Source organism: Anser cygnoides, chromosome 3 (assembly GCF_040182565.1).
Source record: "Anser cygnoides isolate HZ-2024a breed goose chromosome 3, Taihu_goose_T2T_genome, whole genome shotgun sequence".
Classification (NCBI taxonomy): domain Eukaryota; kingdom Metazoa; phylum Chordata; class Aves; order Anseriformes; family Anatidae; genus Anser; species Anser cygnoides.
The window spans coordinates 12,953,701-12,969,591 of record NC_089875.1 but is presented as its reverse complement, the minus strand read 5'-3'; the positions used below and the strand labels follow the sequence as shown (position 1 = coordinate 12,969,591).

At 43.9% G+C, this 15,891-nt stretch overlaps 1 long non-coding RNA gene across 5 annotated transcripts in view; it reads left to right on the top strand.

Moving 5' to 3' along the window:
- LOC106045615 (uncharacterized) overlaps positions 1-15,071 on the top strand; it is a 52,722-nt gene extending 37,651 nt beyond the window's left edge. For 4 of the 5 annotated variants that reach the window (XR_010830049.1, XR_010830051.1, XR_010830047.1 and 1 more), the window contains 3 exons: positions 1,588-1,736; positions 5,998-6,098; positions 7,376-15,071. This is a non-coding gene — a long non-coding RNA (uncharacterized lncRNA). The remainder of the gene's footprint in view (positions 1-1,587; positions 1,737-5,997; positions 6,099-7,375) is intronic. The other variant, XR_010830050.1, reaches the window with a different exon arrangement.
- The last annotated feature ends 820 nt before the right edge of the window (positions 15,072-15,891 follow it).

Below are 15,891 nucleotides of genomic sequence, written 5' to 3'. Positions count from 1 at the left end.
TTCTCAGGGTAAGCATCAAGCAATTGCTGGTCAAGTAAAGAAATTGGCTGTTACTGTGAAGATTGTAGAGATGCTTGAGATAGAAAAGTGGTACTAAAGTTGGCTTTCCTGGAGGTTTTTCAGCTTTGGTTGTAGGAGAGGGCTAAAGTTTTTCACTGGTAGTTATGCTAAAGTGGGTATCCCATTTTTCCCCTCAAACGCAAGGCTACAGTACAGAGCTTGAGCTGTGGCCATGAGTCTGGTAAACCTCAGCAGAGAAATTCTGGTTAATACTCGGGGTACCCACGGCACCCACCTCCTGCAACCTCGGGCACAGCCGGGAAATGTTCTGGTCCATACCCACAATGGGTTTTGTTTTAGTTCTGCAAAAATGTGCCTATTCATGCTGGGGTTTGTGCTCCATTGAATGCCTTTTGGACACCGTGTCCAAGCTGCCTCCTCGGCAGGAGGAGGTCTCTCTGCTGTGTCCAGGACAGGCGTGGGCAGAGCCTCCACGATAGCGTTGTTCAGACCATGGTGGAAATCCTGATCTGCTGTGTTACCTGGGAGAGCTTCCCAGCTGCAGTTTGTAAAAAATCTGCGCTTGGGCCACCCTCAGGCTGTGCTTGGCCATGTGTGCCTGGAGTAGAGCTGCTGGTTTGGCCAGGCACTATCCTTGTGCCACGTCAAAATGGCTGCTACCAGCATTGCAGGGGATTTGGGCAGCCTCTGTCGTTTTCAGACAGATATTTTAAGTTTGCAGTAGCTGTGCTAGCAGGGTGCTGGGATACCTTTTCCTCCCAGAACACCATCAGCTTTAGCAAAAGCCAAGTTGACATTCTTCTTCTTTTGCTAGTGGAGAAACACGTCCTGTCCCAGTGCTCTGTGAGCACAAAGGTCCGATAAAGCTGGGTGATTGCAAAGGGAGGGAAGTCCTGGCAGAGAGGAACACTATTAATATTTGTCATCTTCATAATTTCCTTCTTTGCCTAAACCAAGCCGACAGCAGGTTGTGCTCTGTCGGGTGCACTCACACTGATGGCTGGTTGAGCTGATGTATCACAAGCTGCTTTTCTTTACTCATTTCCTCCCTCTGAGGCACGCTAGTGATGTGAAGCTCGTTGTCATATTCAGGCCTGTTACTTGTGTTAGTTAACAAAGGAGAGCATTCAAAAGCCTGCTCAGAGACACTTTCTCATTTTTAAATGGAAACCAGCTTTCTTTGCAAACCGTATTAAGGAATGTGCTCCCCTGAAACCGATATGAAGCAACAGCGGTGGTTGCAGCTAGTTGCAACATCTCGTCTTGCTAGATGGAGGCAAATCGTGTTACAAGTGGTGCTGCTAGCAAAATCTCTGCAAAGGAAATCTGCTGAGACCTGTATAGCTGGGCGTTGCTAACTCTTCTGAGGTGAGCTAAAGACCTAATTTCACTTGGTTTCTTTGAAGAATGAGCTCTACATATCGGAGCCAAGTTCAATGAACTGAAGATTCAGTAAACCTAGACCTGAATTTGAGAGAATTTGGACTGATATGTTGTTTTTACTGGAAACTGGGTCAAACTTTGACCCCAAACTAGCAAAGCTTTCTGATTTTGCACATATTTCAGGATTCTGTTAGGTGAGGTGAAGTCAGAGGCGGTGATGAAACAGAAAAATCTGCATTGGTGCATAAGTCTCACCTAATTCCTGATGGCAAGACCAAATCCTAATATGACGGCTGGACCACTGCTGTGATGAAATTCAGAGCACAAATACGGTATCATTGATTTTAAGCATCTTTTAAATCATATTTGATTGTAAATTCCATTAGAAATGCATTTTAGATCATTCTCACCTTTAATCCAAACAGTACTTACAGCAGTATGCTCTGTACCAAAGTCCAGTAAAGGATATGGATCAGTATGTCTTGTGAAACCCTTAGAGGCGTTCTCAAGGGGCAAGCTCTGTTTAGTTTGGGGGGGAAAAAAGGCAAATCACACCGGTCTTGTTTAAACTGCTTGTGAGAAGATCTTTCTCAGAAAAGCTTAAGAGTATTGGGCCCTTTTTTGTTTTCCTAGAAAACAGGAAATGAGTTTCAGCTCTGCAGTTAACTTGATTTCTTAGGTGTCTTGCTTTCTGCAGTCACCTTTGGGGTCTAGAATGCTACAGAAATTATCTGAGGGTATTTTCAACACTTCAGAACTAAAATTGTTGAAATTTTGCCAGCATTTAAATGGAAATTACTTTCTCTAAACAAACACTTGAGGACTTTCCATACTTTTTTATCACAAGAGCATTCTTAACCCAAACACCTTCTCTCTGTGATGTCTCAAGTATCCAGTCTGTACTGCTAAAACCAGATGTGCCTTAGGATGTAATCGAATACAAGACCTTTTTAGCCAAAAACTAGATGAGCAAGGAAAGCTAGTTTTTCACACAGCACAAAGATACAAGTAGGTGTAACTGCAAATGCCGTCCCTGTCTCTTTGCCCATGGAGGTGTCTGGGCAGCAACACTGGTGCAGATTTCTGCCGTGGAGGAGAGCTCAGGCATGGGCCTGAGCATCTGGGTCCCATGCAACTCCTGGCAGTCAGCAAGGGATAATAGAGGCAGGAGCTGGCTGGGAAATTGCTGCTCTGCAGATGCTCTGACACTCAGCTCTCCATGCAGTGGAGGTGGGAGAGCTGCAGGAGCTGCTGCAGAGTAAGGAGGGAGAATTCACCCAGCCCCAGTCACCTGTGCAGGATTTGAGCTTATACGTGGCTGGGGAGATGTCAAAGGTAGCCAGACAGCAAGTCTGGCTTTGGGGAGCAAAGCCAAGTCTGGCACTGGAGCAGCTATGGGGAGCTCTTAATGCCCAAGATGCAGCTTGTTCTCCCCATGCAACTGGGTGCAGCTGGCCCTAAGGTGTTTTGTAGACTAAAGCCTCCAAGGGCCAGGCTGAGGTTGAGCTGCAAATCAGAGCAGCTGGCAGTCATCCTATATCCTGCTGTGGAGATCCAGTGACTGGTGTTTGTGTCAAACTCCATCCAGGCCAGTAAACCCGACAGTGTCCAGCAGTAACTGCCACGGTTTGTGAGAGTTTTGAGGATGTGTGTGTGATGGTAGCATTCCCCAATGCTCCTTGCTAGCTCTGGGATTTTTAGAAATTAATCATTTCCATGAGGGAGCGGTGCCCCATTCCTTCTCAAGATGACCCCAGGACAAACTCTGTGCCCAGGCTCTGCGTGCCAGCCCTGCTGCCAGTCTCTAGGGTAAGGTTTCCAGCAGTGACTTATGAAAGCCTGTCTCTCCACGCAGGGGTTCCTCTTGGAGAGCCATAGCTGTCCCGTGGGGGCTGTCAGCCCTGCTAGGATAAGACTTTGCAGTCGCCCCAGGCAGGTGTTTGGTTGCAATTGCTGGGCTGGTTGTTGGCCACAGGAATGGAAAATTAATCTGACATCCATAAAAGCAGCGATTGAGGGCTTTTCTCATTTCACGGGTTGAGCTGGGAGAAGAAGGCATTTGGGGAAAGGTGGCCTGGTGGATGCCAGCTGAGGATGTGGTCCCTCATTATTGTCACCTCTCTGGGAGACCAGAAGTAGGACTGCTTGAGGAAGACGTACCCATCTTTGACAGCTTCCACCCAGTCTGTGTGTGGTGAATGAAGGAGCCTGCAAACTATTCCCTTGTTGGGACAACTCATTGTTCTCGACTAACTGCAGACCCAGTGCCTTCCCCAGAGACGCGTGTTTCTCAGCCAGCTGCAGGTCAGATGTCAGTGCTGGCCTCGGTACAGGGAGCCTGCCCTGTAGGTGTCCTCCCAGAGGGTGCAGAGCAGAAAGCACCCCCGGTGAGAGTCAGGTCGTTGTTCAGCACTCAGATGCCACCGGTTGCATCCACTCCATCTGCACGTGCTTTCACCAAGTGCTGTTGTTCCTTTGTCACAAAGGATGCGTGTAAGTACAAGTGACCATGTGGCACCTGTGATCTTGGGATTTTGGCAAGTTTCTCCAAAATATAGTATTTTCTGGTATTCACCTTTAACATAATTGCAGGAGGCTGCCTACAAGACCGGTTTCCTATTAAAAATATCCCAATATCCCAACTTTCCTAGCCTTTTCCTGCAGCAGTAAGCGAGCTCTTTGCAATGGCAGTAGCAAGGGAAATATTACAAATCTTGAGACCTCTCCTCTGTAGCTTTAAGTGTCATGACACTGTGATCTACAGAAGCTACAAACAAAACAGAGCTACATGAAACCATTTCAGCCCTATGGACGTGGTAATCCTTCAGACCACAACTCTGGAACACTTTTCTCTAGTACATATTATGAGGGTAATGCTGTTACTCTCAGCTGGCTTCTGCTTAGCTACCCAAGCAAGACTGGAGCTGGAAATAAGGAGATGTAAGAAGAGAGAGGATCTCCCAGGGGGTTATATTGGCCAGAAAATGCTGGCTTGGAAAAGGATGCGGAGCATGTCCAAATAAGAATAGTCTGGAAGGAGTTTGTGATGGCCTGTTATTTCATTACCAGCTAAGAGATGTGAAATTTCCTTTTCCGGATGAGCATATTTCATCTTTTGCATGAGACAGCAATTACTCCTGGTGAGACTTAACAGTTCTGCTAATTTAACGAGTTAGCCCTGCAGATTTACTGCATCAGTCGTTGGAAAGGCCTTTTTCGAGTTCCACAAGCAAGTTTTAGACCTCTTGATAAAGCCAGTAGCGTGCTGGTCTTTCACAAGCAGAAAGACCTTCAGAAGTATGCGAGTTATTGCTGGTATGTTGTATTCTCAACATGTCAAGGAAACATGGATTATTTTTACACAAACAGGCGAATCAAAATGGTTCTTTAGCAAGCTCCCATGAAAACCCTTGGGCCCTGAGAAAGTAGAAGGCGTAAGAAAATCATTGCTCCTGGATTAGGTTTCCTAGATGGATCATGCTGTCGCACATTCAGTAGTTCACTTATGCCAGCTCGGACCTCTGATGAACGATGGAGGGAGTGAAGGATGAAACAGAAGACCAAAAAAAAAAAAAAAAACCCACAAGCAATAAGAGATAATTTAGATATTTGATCTTTAATGAATTTATCATCAAATGTAGACTGTGACAAACTGCAGACGCTTTTGGAAGTTTTTTAATAGCTGTTAATTGGAAGGTGATACGTAGGTGTTGAGAGGAAAGGGAAATTTCTGCAGCTGAAAGCATCAGGCAGTGCTGAAGCAAGGTCACTGGAGTGTCCTAAAATCTCTTGATGCTCCAGCACACAGATTGTGCTCTACAACCTGCAAATATTGGAGGCTGCTTTGAAACTGTCTATTAAGGATGACATGCTGACTGTAGTATCTGGGCAAAGGCAATTGGATATCCCAGCTATGGCCTCAGCTCGATGTTTTATGTCTGAGCTGGTGTTACTGTGTAGGGTTCCTATGTGATAGATTGCCAAAACCAAATTATGACACTCAGCAAAGCCGAGCCCTCTGATTAAGGTTTAAAAAACAAAAACAACAACAAAAAACAAACAAACAAAAAAACAGCCTTCTCTTGGCTCTCAGTGTAGATAAGTATTTTTCTGAAGAGCAAAGGGGATTTTTACAGAAAAGAGGTGCAAAGCGTGCATAAACATTGGTGTTTTGTGCACATCCTCATCCATAGTTGCTTCTTTGGGTAGTGTTTTTTCAGGTTCAATACCCTTGTTAGTCAAAATTCAGGTGTGGCACTTGTTGCTTTGGCTTGGTGGAGGCACAGCTGCCTACTTTAAGCTTCATTTTGGCCCAGCTAGTGTCATTAAGGTTTCCATAGGTTCATGTCAGCAATTACCGATAACTATATTTTTTCTCAGAGCGAGGGTAGTTCTCTTGCAAATACTTCCTTGCAGGAAAAATAACAGGCAAGAGGCCACATTTGTGCAATGAAAACCCCTGCAGCTGAGTGCTGTTTCAGATATGTTATTGTCTCATGCAACGCAGCCCTAGAGACAGTGCTGCTGCGTGGCGTGTATCGTATCTACGTGAACTCTGAAACTAAATGCCTTTTTATGTTTTTTTTTTTTTAGCCTTGCATTTAAAATTTGTCATTCTCCTTGGATGAGCAGCAAGAAGGGGAGCCCTCAGTCTGGTGCCAGCACAACAGCAAAGAGCAGGAGAAGAAACTGAGGCAAGTGTCTCTGATGCATTTCACGGGTGAATGATACTGCTATTTCCTATTTTTAATCTGACTCTCTGCTCCTGAGAGTTTGAGCTAAATATGAAATTTTCTTTATTTTCAGGAAGAACATTCAGCAGGTTAAAACCCAGCATCACGGGCTGGCCCTGAGATGGGGTTTGCTCTGGCTTCCCTGCTAAGCTGCTGTGTACAAATTGTTTCTGAAAAATGTCCGAGATGCTGTGAGTTGCTGTGCTGTCACATGGGCTGATCCAGCACAGAACCTGCTTGGCATTCTTGAAGGGAAATTATCCAGTGCTGCAAGTCACAATTTATAGTTGGTTGCATATTAACATCCAAAAAAGGCAATAAAATTCACTGTGTGTTTTTACAAAAAAAAAAAAAAGTACTATAAGCCAAGCATTGAAAATCTGGAGTACTCCTTGGCTGGAGCAGAGCTGTGTGCAGTGCTATTTCTCCCTTAATTACAAGGAGTTTTAAATCATCTCATTCCTTCAAAGAAAGATTTTGTTCGGCGTTTGGGTTAATTTTAATCTCGCGAACGCGATGCTCTCTTGGAACCTCTCCCTTGTGTCGTAATGGTGAGACGTGCTGCCTCTTTTGTCCCTGCCACCTGGGAAAGGCGCATCTACTGCTGCTTGTCCCTGGGGCCACGGGGTTGTTACTATCAATATACCTCCCTTTAAAGGGAAAGAAAGCAGAACAAAACCCAACAGCAGCATTTCCCCCCCCCCCCCCCCCCCCCCCCGGAATTCTCTTTTATTTGTAGTGTTTAAGCTAGGCTGTGTAAGTGCTTCCTGAAAATCGGTGATTTAAAATGTACAGCGCTGTATTGTAGTGGAAAGCTTGTTATTCAGCATACTAATTATTTCTGAGTCACTGTATTTATGAAGTGTCATGTAATAGCTACCTCACCACAATGCAAATAGTGTAAAATCAGGCTTTTTATGATTTTGACGCTAGGTGTATAAGCATATTCTGGAGTCTCTGGGGGGAGGGTTACTGGGAATTAGATAATGTTTTTATGACTTCTAAAAAAAAATTACACTGAATTTCATAATGTGTACCACTCCATATACATAGTCCATGTTACTCATTTTATTACTCTCAGTGGTTTATGTTGCAAAGGTCAGCTGCAAAGAGAAAATGTACAAAGGCTGTTTTTTGGAACACGGGGGACACCCATCAAAGCCCTGGGGACAAGCTGTAATTGCATGCCTGTGCCATGCTGGGACACCAAAACTCATCCCAAACTGTTTTTGTTTCAGGATGGATGAGGCCTGGATTACAGAGTGCTTGCTGAAGGAGGCGTTTTGGCCAGCACATGTCACTAGAGGACAAGTTTGGGGTTTTGCTGAGCCCTGCACGAATGACCCGTTACCACCAAAGTAAGAGGAAGGCCTGAATGCCTATGAGTGACAACTGGGAGTGAGTACAAAGGAGGAGGAGGATGAGTTGCAGCTCCAAGTGGGTTTCTGAGTAATCACACGTGTTCTCCAAAAACAATGGGTGGATGCTTCCCAGAATGTGTGATTTCATAAAAATACTGTGCATAAAACCAGGGCTTTTGGTCTCCTTTGTAACCTTGTGTGATGTTATAAAGAGTTGCAGGTCGTGTGCTTGGATGCTGGGAGAAGTCTCTGCTAAAAGCAGTTGCCAAGCATCTTGCTGGCAAGAGACGAGTGGTAGTGAAGCACATTAGGCTTCAGAAAACCTCAAATCGATATTGAAAATAAGAGACAGCCATGTCTGCTCTTCAGCAATGGCAGCTGGGCATCTCAGCAGGTCTCTCCTCACCGCATGATAGGGGACTGCATGATAGCCTGGCCTTCCTTTCTGATGTGGAGCTGGTGTTAGCAGCCTCTGGGAGGCTTAGTAGTGCTTCAGAGCCACCAGCCCCTCATGCATGTGTACGGGATAGGGCCCTGAAGCCATAGTGGATCCAGATGGGTCCTGCTTAATCTGAGTTTACAGCTCTTGGCAGATTTGGGTGACACGTATCTCCTTAATGCTTTACCTGTCAGCCTTAAAAAATTACAAGGAGAGTTGTGTATCATATGCTTTGCCTGAACTGGGAAGTTGATTTTTCCCTTTCCATGTTAGGGTATTGTTTTATTAATGTCAGAAACAGACCCATAGCATTCAAGCTATTTAACCATAAATCTGGTTTAATTCTCCTATGGACTTTTATGCTTGCTGTGAGTCTCAAGGTCTTGCAAAATTTTGATTTTCCTAATCTAAGCTTCATCGAAAGTGAAGCTTTGTTAATGACACAGAAATGAAATAACAGTTTTTATCATTCCAGATGCATAGCTACACTGATTGTCTTTTTCTTTCAATTTTCAAATATGTGAAGAAAGAAGTGTATCAACAGCTAGTACTGAGAGAGGTAGGAGGCTTTCACTAACCTTCAAGACTCCATATTGCATATTTTTTCTGACTTATCTATAAATAAAAACAGCTATTAAGGTATAATGCCTCTGGCTATTATATCCAAGGATAAGTGTTTGAGATGCAATGAGAGATGCTCAGGGAATTGATAAGTCTTCAGAAGACAAAATTTCCTGAGATCAATTCCTGATTCAATAGCAAAGTCCTCATATCATATAAAATGTAATGTGATTGTCCATGGCTCTAATAAAATCTTGATTTTTCTACCAAGTTTATGTCTATAAAAATCAAATTTGTCCGCATTAGTCTGCATTTTAAAAGGGATAGGTTTTTCTTGATATGATATTAATCCTTTATGGTACATTAATATGGGAGAACAATAATTTGTTGCATTTTCTTCACATAGAAACAATCAGTTGGGAGATGTGCTTAATAATTGCCTTTGTCCTTCATTGTCACAGGCCATTAGCTAATGAATTTAAGCTGTTCTTGGCTCTTGCTCCAATAAGAAAACTACATTAGAGATCTTGTAGTCTTGGTGTTATATAAACCCTTTCTGTGGGTTTTATTTTAATTTCACTGAGGTGATGGTGCCATGCACTGAGGAACACATCATGATTTTGCAGTAAACAGTGAGGTCAATGCTATATGATATAGTGGGTCCAGCAAGCTGAAGTGCATCTACGGTTAGTAAGCTTGCCAGATGCCACAGCCTCCTTGTTTGGTTCCTTATAGTTTAGCCAAACTCTTTGTGCCTGCTTTTCTGACTGTTTCAGGTTGATCTTTGGGGTGGGAAGATTAGCTAAACCAGTTCAGCTCTTCTAAGACTGATGGTAGGGGAAATCAGTAGTTTTGGCAGTGCTTTGAACGAGCAATAGGAACACACAACTTTGAGTTGCACAGTCCTATCACCTTTGCAGTTTGCCTTGTCAACTAGAAGGCTGTCAAAAGAAAATCCCATGAGGGTAGAGCTGTTCTTCACTGTCCTGAGAAAATCCACTCATGTCTTGGCTATGCTTACAAAAAGATCATATACGAATGCACAGAAGAATTTCTTTAGTAATTATTCCTTTCACCTAAATAAATAAATAATAATTAAAAATAGTCTAGTGGGATGGGAAGTACATTAGAAATCACAAAACCCAGAGTGCAAGTCTTGCTTTTCCTGTTGACTGTTTGTAGCATATCTTGGTCCACCACAGAGTGCCTGAGTATTTTAATCCTACTTTAAAGGTAGGTAGGTAAGCATCATTACCCTTTCATTGCAGAGATAACTAAGAGATTGCAAAAGCTAACCTTTGGCAGAGCTGGGAATGGATGCAACTTGCAAACCTTTTATCAAACTGCTTCTCCACACGTGTCATTAGCGTGCCTGGATGGCACCACCAAGTCCTCCCACAGACTACAAGAACTGAGGTGGCCTCTTTCTGCAGCTCCATCTCCTCCCCTCAGCTGTACCAGACCAGATCCAAAGAGCTCTTGCCACTACTTCAGCAAGAGCTGGGTTCTGCATACTCCCAGTAAAGCCACAGCTCACCAGTTTAGTTGGGTTGCCACCACCTCTGGGTTGTGAGAGTGGCGTGCAGAAGAACAGCCAGGCCAGAGGCAGAACTGTCATTTGTGCTGGACATCTTACCAGTATCAGAAACGGACCTGAGACTTCCAGGCATTACTTCGTATCTCAGCTTTGAGGTGCTGGGTGTCTTAGGTTTGGAAGAAGAGTGGGTGGTGAGTGAATGATACATATCTGCTACCTGAAGAGACTCTTGGGAGAGCAGCTGTAGTGTAACTGTGCCTGTGTTAGGGATTAATGTTTCTGCACAAGCTGCAACACTACAGCATTCAAAGGAAACAGCTGCAATAGAAGTGGTCACGCTTTGTGCTTGCGTAGAGAGAGATGGTGCTGGGCAGCTGGCAATGCAGGCTGCATCACCTGCGAGGTGCTGTGAGGGAGGAGTTGGGATTGCCTCTCCTGATAACAGGCAGTGTTTGCTCCCTTGCCTCTTTCAGTCTTCGTAACCTGTATCTGAGGTTTCCGTGGCTGGCAGTTCCCCACTTGGTTGTGTGAACTGCCTGCTTGGGCAAAAATTCTAGTGCAGGAAACGTTCTGAATGTTATATCCCCAAAATGCAATGCTCCAGTATAAGACAAGCAGGACTTGCAGCAGAAGTGGCCGGATGATGCTGTCCTTCTGGGGTGTGCAGAGGGCAGATGCCAGGCAGCAGTGACACCCATTGCTCTGAAACGGCGACACTTACAGCCCTTACTTACTGACAGAGGCTGATTCACGCTGTAGGTAAATTAATTGTATGTGAAAGGACTCTTGATCTTCTGCAGCAGAGAGCATAAAGACAGACTGTCAGGCAAACTAATCTCTGATAGTTTTCTTTTCAACATCGTTGAACTGTCATTTCTCCTGTGCTTTGCCACAACACCTGATACATGTTATTTCCCAAAACAGATTTTGCTACCTGGGTTGACATGGGAACTTTTGCAAGGAAGAAAGAGGCTGAAATGCCTTCAGCAGCCTTTTGCTGTTGTGCAGGTCCTTTGCTGAGCTCCAGAGCTCTGGTTAGAGATGAAAGGAAGGTACATCTGTGCTGACTGATTAAGTTGCATCTCAGTGCAGTCATAGGATCAGATGGCTCCCAGCACTTGCACTGGGCTGGGACTCTTGTCACTGGGCTTTGGGAGTTCTGTTTTCTCCAGAGGTAAGAGATAAACCCATTTATGCCCCCAGAGCTTTCATTTTAAAATTAGTGATTCAAGGTGGACCACTGTGCTACCTAGATGCAGTAGGGATCTTTCTTTTTTTATTTTTATTGTAGCTCTGTAGAGCTTGCAAAGCATTCACTCATCCTAGGCATGTGGCAATAACATTTCTAAAACTATTTAGAGAGAAAAAAAATATGAATGTCCCTTTCCCTAAGACAGTGGGTGAAAAAAGGTGAGCAACGCCATGATGACAAAGTAAAACATTCAGTTAAAAGTAACTTGCAATACTATTTAAATACATGTGGGCTGATCTGCACATATTAAAGCAGTTTCTGAGTTTGGAATTATGTAATTTGGGTGTGATTATATTTGTTTCTTTTCCAGATTAACTACAGATACTTACCTAAACAGGGTGACTGCTGAGGTTTCAAAAGCTGGAGCAGGCAACTTTGCAGTCAATTTTACCACACAGTTGATTGCTTGTCCTTTCAAAATAGGTCATTTTCCATGCAGTCTCACTTCCAACACCACGACCAAAGCCTGGAAACGCTTGTCTGCTTGGATGTCTCTGCACCCACGAATAGGTCCATGGGGCTCATTTTCATCATGTGTAACTTTGCAAGCCATAAACCTCCTGCAGGACTAAGGCCCCACCACGCAGACATGATCCCATTCTGCTTCAAGACTGTCTTCATCAGCCACTAATGTCCTATTGTATGATGTTTGGGATTCTGGTTTTACAAGTTTCCTTAGTCTCGTAGGAGCTCAGGTTTGCATAACAGATTGTCTTATCACATCTGCAAGGTAATTTCTTCTAGACCAGCTTCTGAGAAGGCCTCAGATGTGATCTGCCCTGGTCTGCGCGCTGTTGATGTCTCTACTCCAAGGAAGCATACCTCTGTTCCTAACAGGCTGTGTGGATGACTGATGGTATAGATCCAAAGTTAACTAGCCGTCCTCTTTAAAGACGACATATGATATTGTATTTGGACAAAGAGAAATTTCCTGCATAATCTTTGGAGACAGCTGTATTACATTTTTATGATTTCTCTGGCATTTACGCAGAGTTATAGAAATACCATTAAAAGGTTTTAAAATTTTCCAGTATAATATTCGGATTGCATGTCCAGCTAGGCATTTTCTAATAGGCAGGATCTCACTTTAAGAGGAAACAAACAAAAAAACACCAGGATGGGCTGTACAACCACCGTTGTGTGACCTTCCCGCCTTTAGATTTGCAATTTCTTCAGATGTCTCCAGGAACCTCTATCTCCACCTGGCTGCTCTGAGATTCCACAGATCCAGCATCATATGGAACGCGGGTGTGTGTTTGGGAGCTAGGAAGCAAGCCTACCTCTGAACTTTTTCCATCTCACATTTTCTGCCAATGCTCTTGGAAAAGAGTCTTTCTGTTCTTATTCTGTTTTTGTGGAGAAAGCCTCGCTTTCTCACTCCTGATCCCATACCCACCTAAAGTGCTTTTTCCAAATCCCAGCCACGAGTTGCTCCCTGGCTTTATCTTGTCTAAAGCTTGGCCCTTTCACTTTCATCTATCTCCACAGTGTTGTTGGCAGGCAGTGTAACAAGCAATTAGGTTATTAAAAAGATATATATTAAAAAAGAAAGCTGTGTTCAAAGTTAAAACAGAACTTTAGAAAAGACAAAAAAAATATTACAATAAGAAAAGGTGAATGGTTCTAGAGAATTGAGGTCATTATTCTTGAAGGGCAGCCTGAATTAAATTAACATTTAAATTATTTGTTAAGAAATGTGGTATTTATTTTAAAAAGGCAGAGAGAAAGATGCTCTTAACCTCATTAGTGCTGCAGGATGTTGTATATGAGTGTAATTATACTTTGCAGAAAGGCAAGGGAGACCACACAGGAAGGGTATTGAAGAACTGGAAAAGGTACAGAAGACACTAAGCATGATAAAAGGATCGAAAGTTGTTATTTATGGATGAAGTACAAGCTGCTTTAAAAAAAAAAAAGAAAAAGAGAGAGAAACCAGGGCCACAATGAGAGAGACAATTCTCGAGGATATTGGAAGTTGAATGACGGGACTTGTGCAGACCACTTGCAAGCTAACTAAAGGGAAATTGACTGGAAATAATGTTGGAAAACGCTCTTTGGAGAAATCAGTTCTGATACAGGATTTTATGCTGCAGAATAGGAAAATGCTGTCCGTAGTGTGTGGGTCTCCACCATCAACACCCCAATCTTTTGTCTTGACTCCAAGGGCTGAACTCCTGCATTGCAGCTTCTGCATTTCAGGAATGTGACTCCTGTCCTTGACCTCGTCTGTAGATAAATACAATGTTCCCCTTACTGCTGAGTGGATTAGGAAGAATTTCAGCCAGACAAGAGAGGTGAGATCAAGGAAAGACGTGTGAGGATGTTTTCCATCCACCCTTTTTGAGCCAGACTCTTGGCTTTGCCTACAGGTCCTTGGGCTAGGCAGGAGCACCCCATGCCTCTGTGATGCTGCAACAAAGCTGCTCGTAGAGGCTGTGACATGAGGCTGCCGCCCAGTGAATGAACTTTTGGGCACCCCTTCTGGCACAGAGCTGGGAGGGGAGGCACTACTTGCCTGGCCAGAGCACAGCAGGGTCTCACCACACAGCAAGTGTGGGCTGAAGCCAAGCAGGAGAAAAGCTACACAGGTCAGCTGGACAGGAGGTAAATTCCAGGCTGGCTTGCTGGCCTCTGTCCATGCCAGAGTGTTAACAGGTCCACTACAGCACATCCTAAGATCTGCTTCTTTTGTTGGTAAGGCAAAGAACAAATTGTGATGTTTTCTTACTTAGTGCTACTTCCCCAAAAGCAACAGGGAGTGTTGCTGAAGTTGTATGCTTTCGCTACAGGCTGTGATAGTAACTGGGCTGGCTAATTCTGCAGTGTGGGAGTCACATTGTCTCATCTGCTGGTCTCAAAGTCAAGTTGTCATCCCGTAAATAAAATGGGGTATTCTGCCCACACCCTACCTCTCCCCCCCCAATAAAAAATAAATGATAATTTTAAAAAAAGCAATATCTAGCGGAGGAAACATTCAGACCACTTTTCCCTCCAACAGAGAATGACTGTTGGTGTCATCAGCTCATGTGAAAAGACAGCTGAGTGGAGTTTTTCCAGCAACAAAAAAGAAAAAAAAAAGGAAGAAGGGAGGATTAAAAACTGATTTATATTTTCTGCATACATATTTATGTTGTGTAACGCATGTAACTTGTTGTTGTTGTTAAATTACTGTCGGGATGGGACAAAACAAAGGAAAGGAGCAATCAGGCTAGCCTGCTGCCACAGAATGTGGTGAGCATAGCTTGTAAAAGAAATGAATTTTAAGGCATTGCACATCAGTCAGTGGCATATCGGGGACTTTACCCAGATCTACAGAAATTACTGCAAATTGTCCGCTACGCTTGTTAACATGGGATCAAACATTTGATGGGATCTAGAAAGATAAGGAAGTTTAAGATGTGGCAGGTGAAGGTAACCTCATGTGCACAGCCCATTGCCTCAAAAAGCTGAATGCTCTTGCAAATCTGACATAATCCAATTAGTCGATTTCCTCAGTGACATTTCTGCAGACTCATATGCAGAAGGACATGGAAACTGAGATTTATAATGATAGCTATTTCTAGCAAAGGTCATTTTTTACTGGTGAACAACCTGTCCTTAGTCATGCTGATGAAGAGGTGTTGAAGGATAAGGGAGAGGCTGTATAGCTTTAAAGCTTAATGGAATAACATAAGTAGAGCACAGATGATCTTTCTACTTGGACCAGGAGGCTTGCAATCTATCAACATCAGGCCAAAAACAGGGAGCAAGAGTCAAAATCCGGGGGGGGGGGGGGGGGGGGGGGGGGGGGAAGCTGGGAATTTTTGTGGAGATTGCGAGGGAGGCTGCATATTTCAGTGTCAGCAGAAGGAAAGAAAAAGGGAGTCACAGAGCACAAGCATGTATTTTTGGATAGCAAGGGTGTCCTTGGTGGGACCAGCTGCTTGCAAGAACCAGGTCAGGTTGCTCTGGGGACTCCCTGGTCGTCCCCAGCAGCTTCCCAGCCTGAGCAGCTCTCAGCATCCTGCTCTGTGCCATTTCCAGAATGACACCGATGAGGGCATACAGAAATATACACAAATATGCTTCCTCAGCTTTCCTTAGGCGAGGAAGGTAACAGTTCTGACAGGAATATGGTTTAGGTAGATTGTATCATACATGTTATGTATCTTTAAATAATAAAAAAAAAGCATCCGCCTATTCATTATGTGGCTATTTTTCCTGCTTGCAGAAGAGGTCTTTGTACTTAAGATAATGCATCATTTTGTTCACGATCAAGATGACCATTCTGGGAGTTCTGTGAGTTGTTTATTCAATCACCTTAAGAGTGAGTATCGGACACTTTTGTGCAACTAGTTTTGCTTCTGTTTTCACGACTGTGCTCGTAATATTGGGTTAAGTCAAAATGTGATTATTCCTCTAGATGTTGACTCAGATCCTGAGGCATGTTCCGTAGCTGAGCTACGATTCCTCCTGCATCACGGCCAAGGATCTTGCCCTTTTCAGAGTAATTGCTCACACCCTTTGGATTCCACAGCTTTCCCCAAAATCGCCAGAGCTGCGGATTGCTAGACACGGATTGTAAAACCCGTTTGTAATGGGTTACTGTTGGTAACCCATGGGAT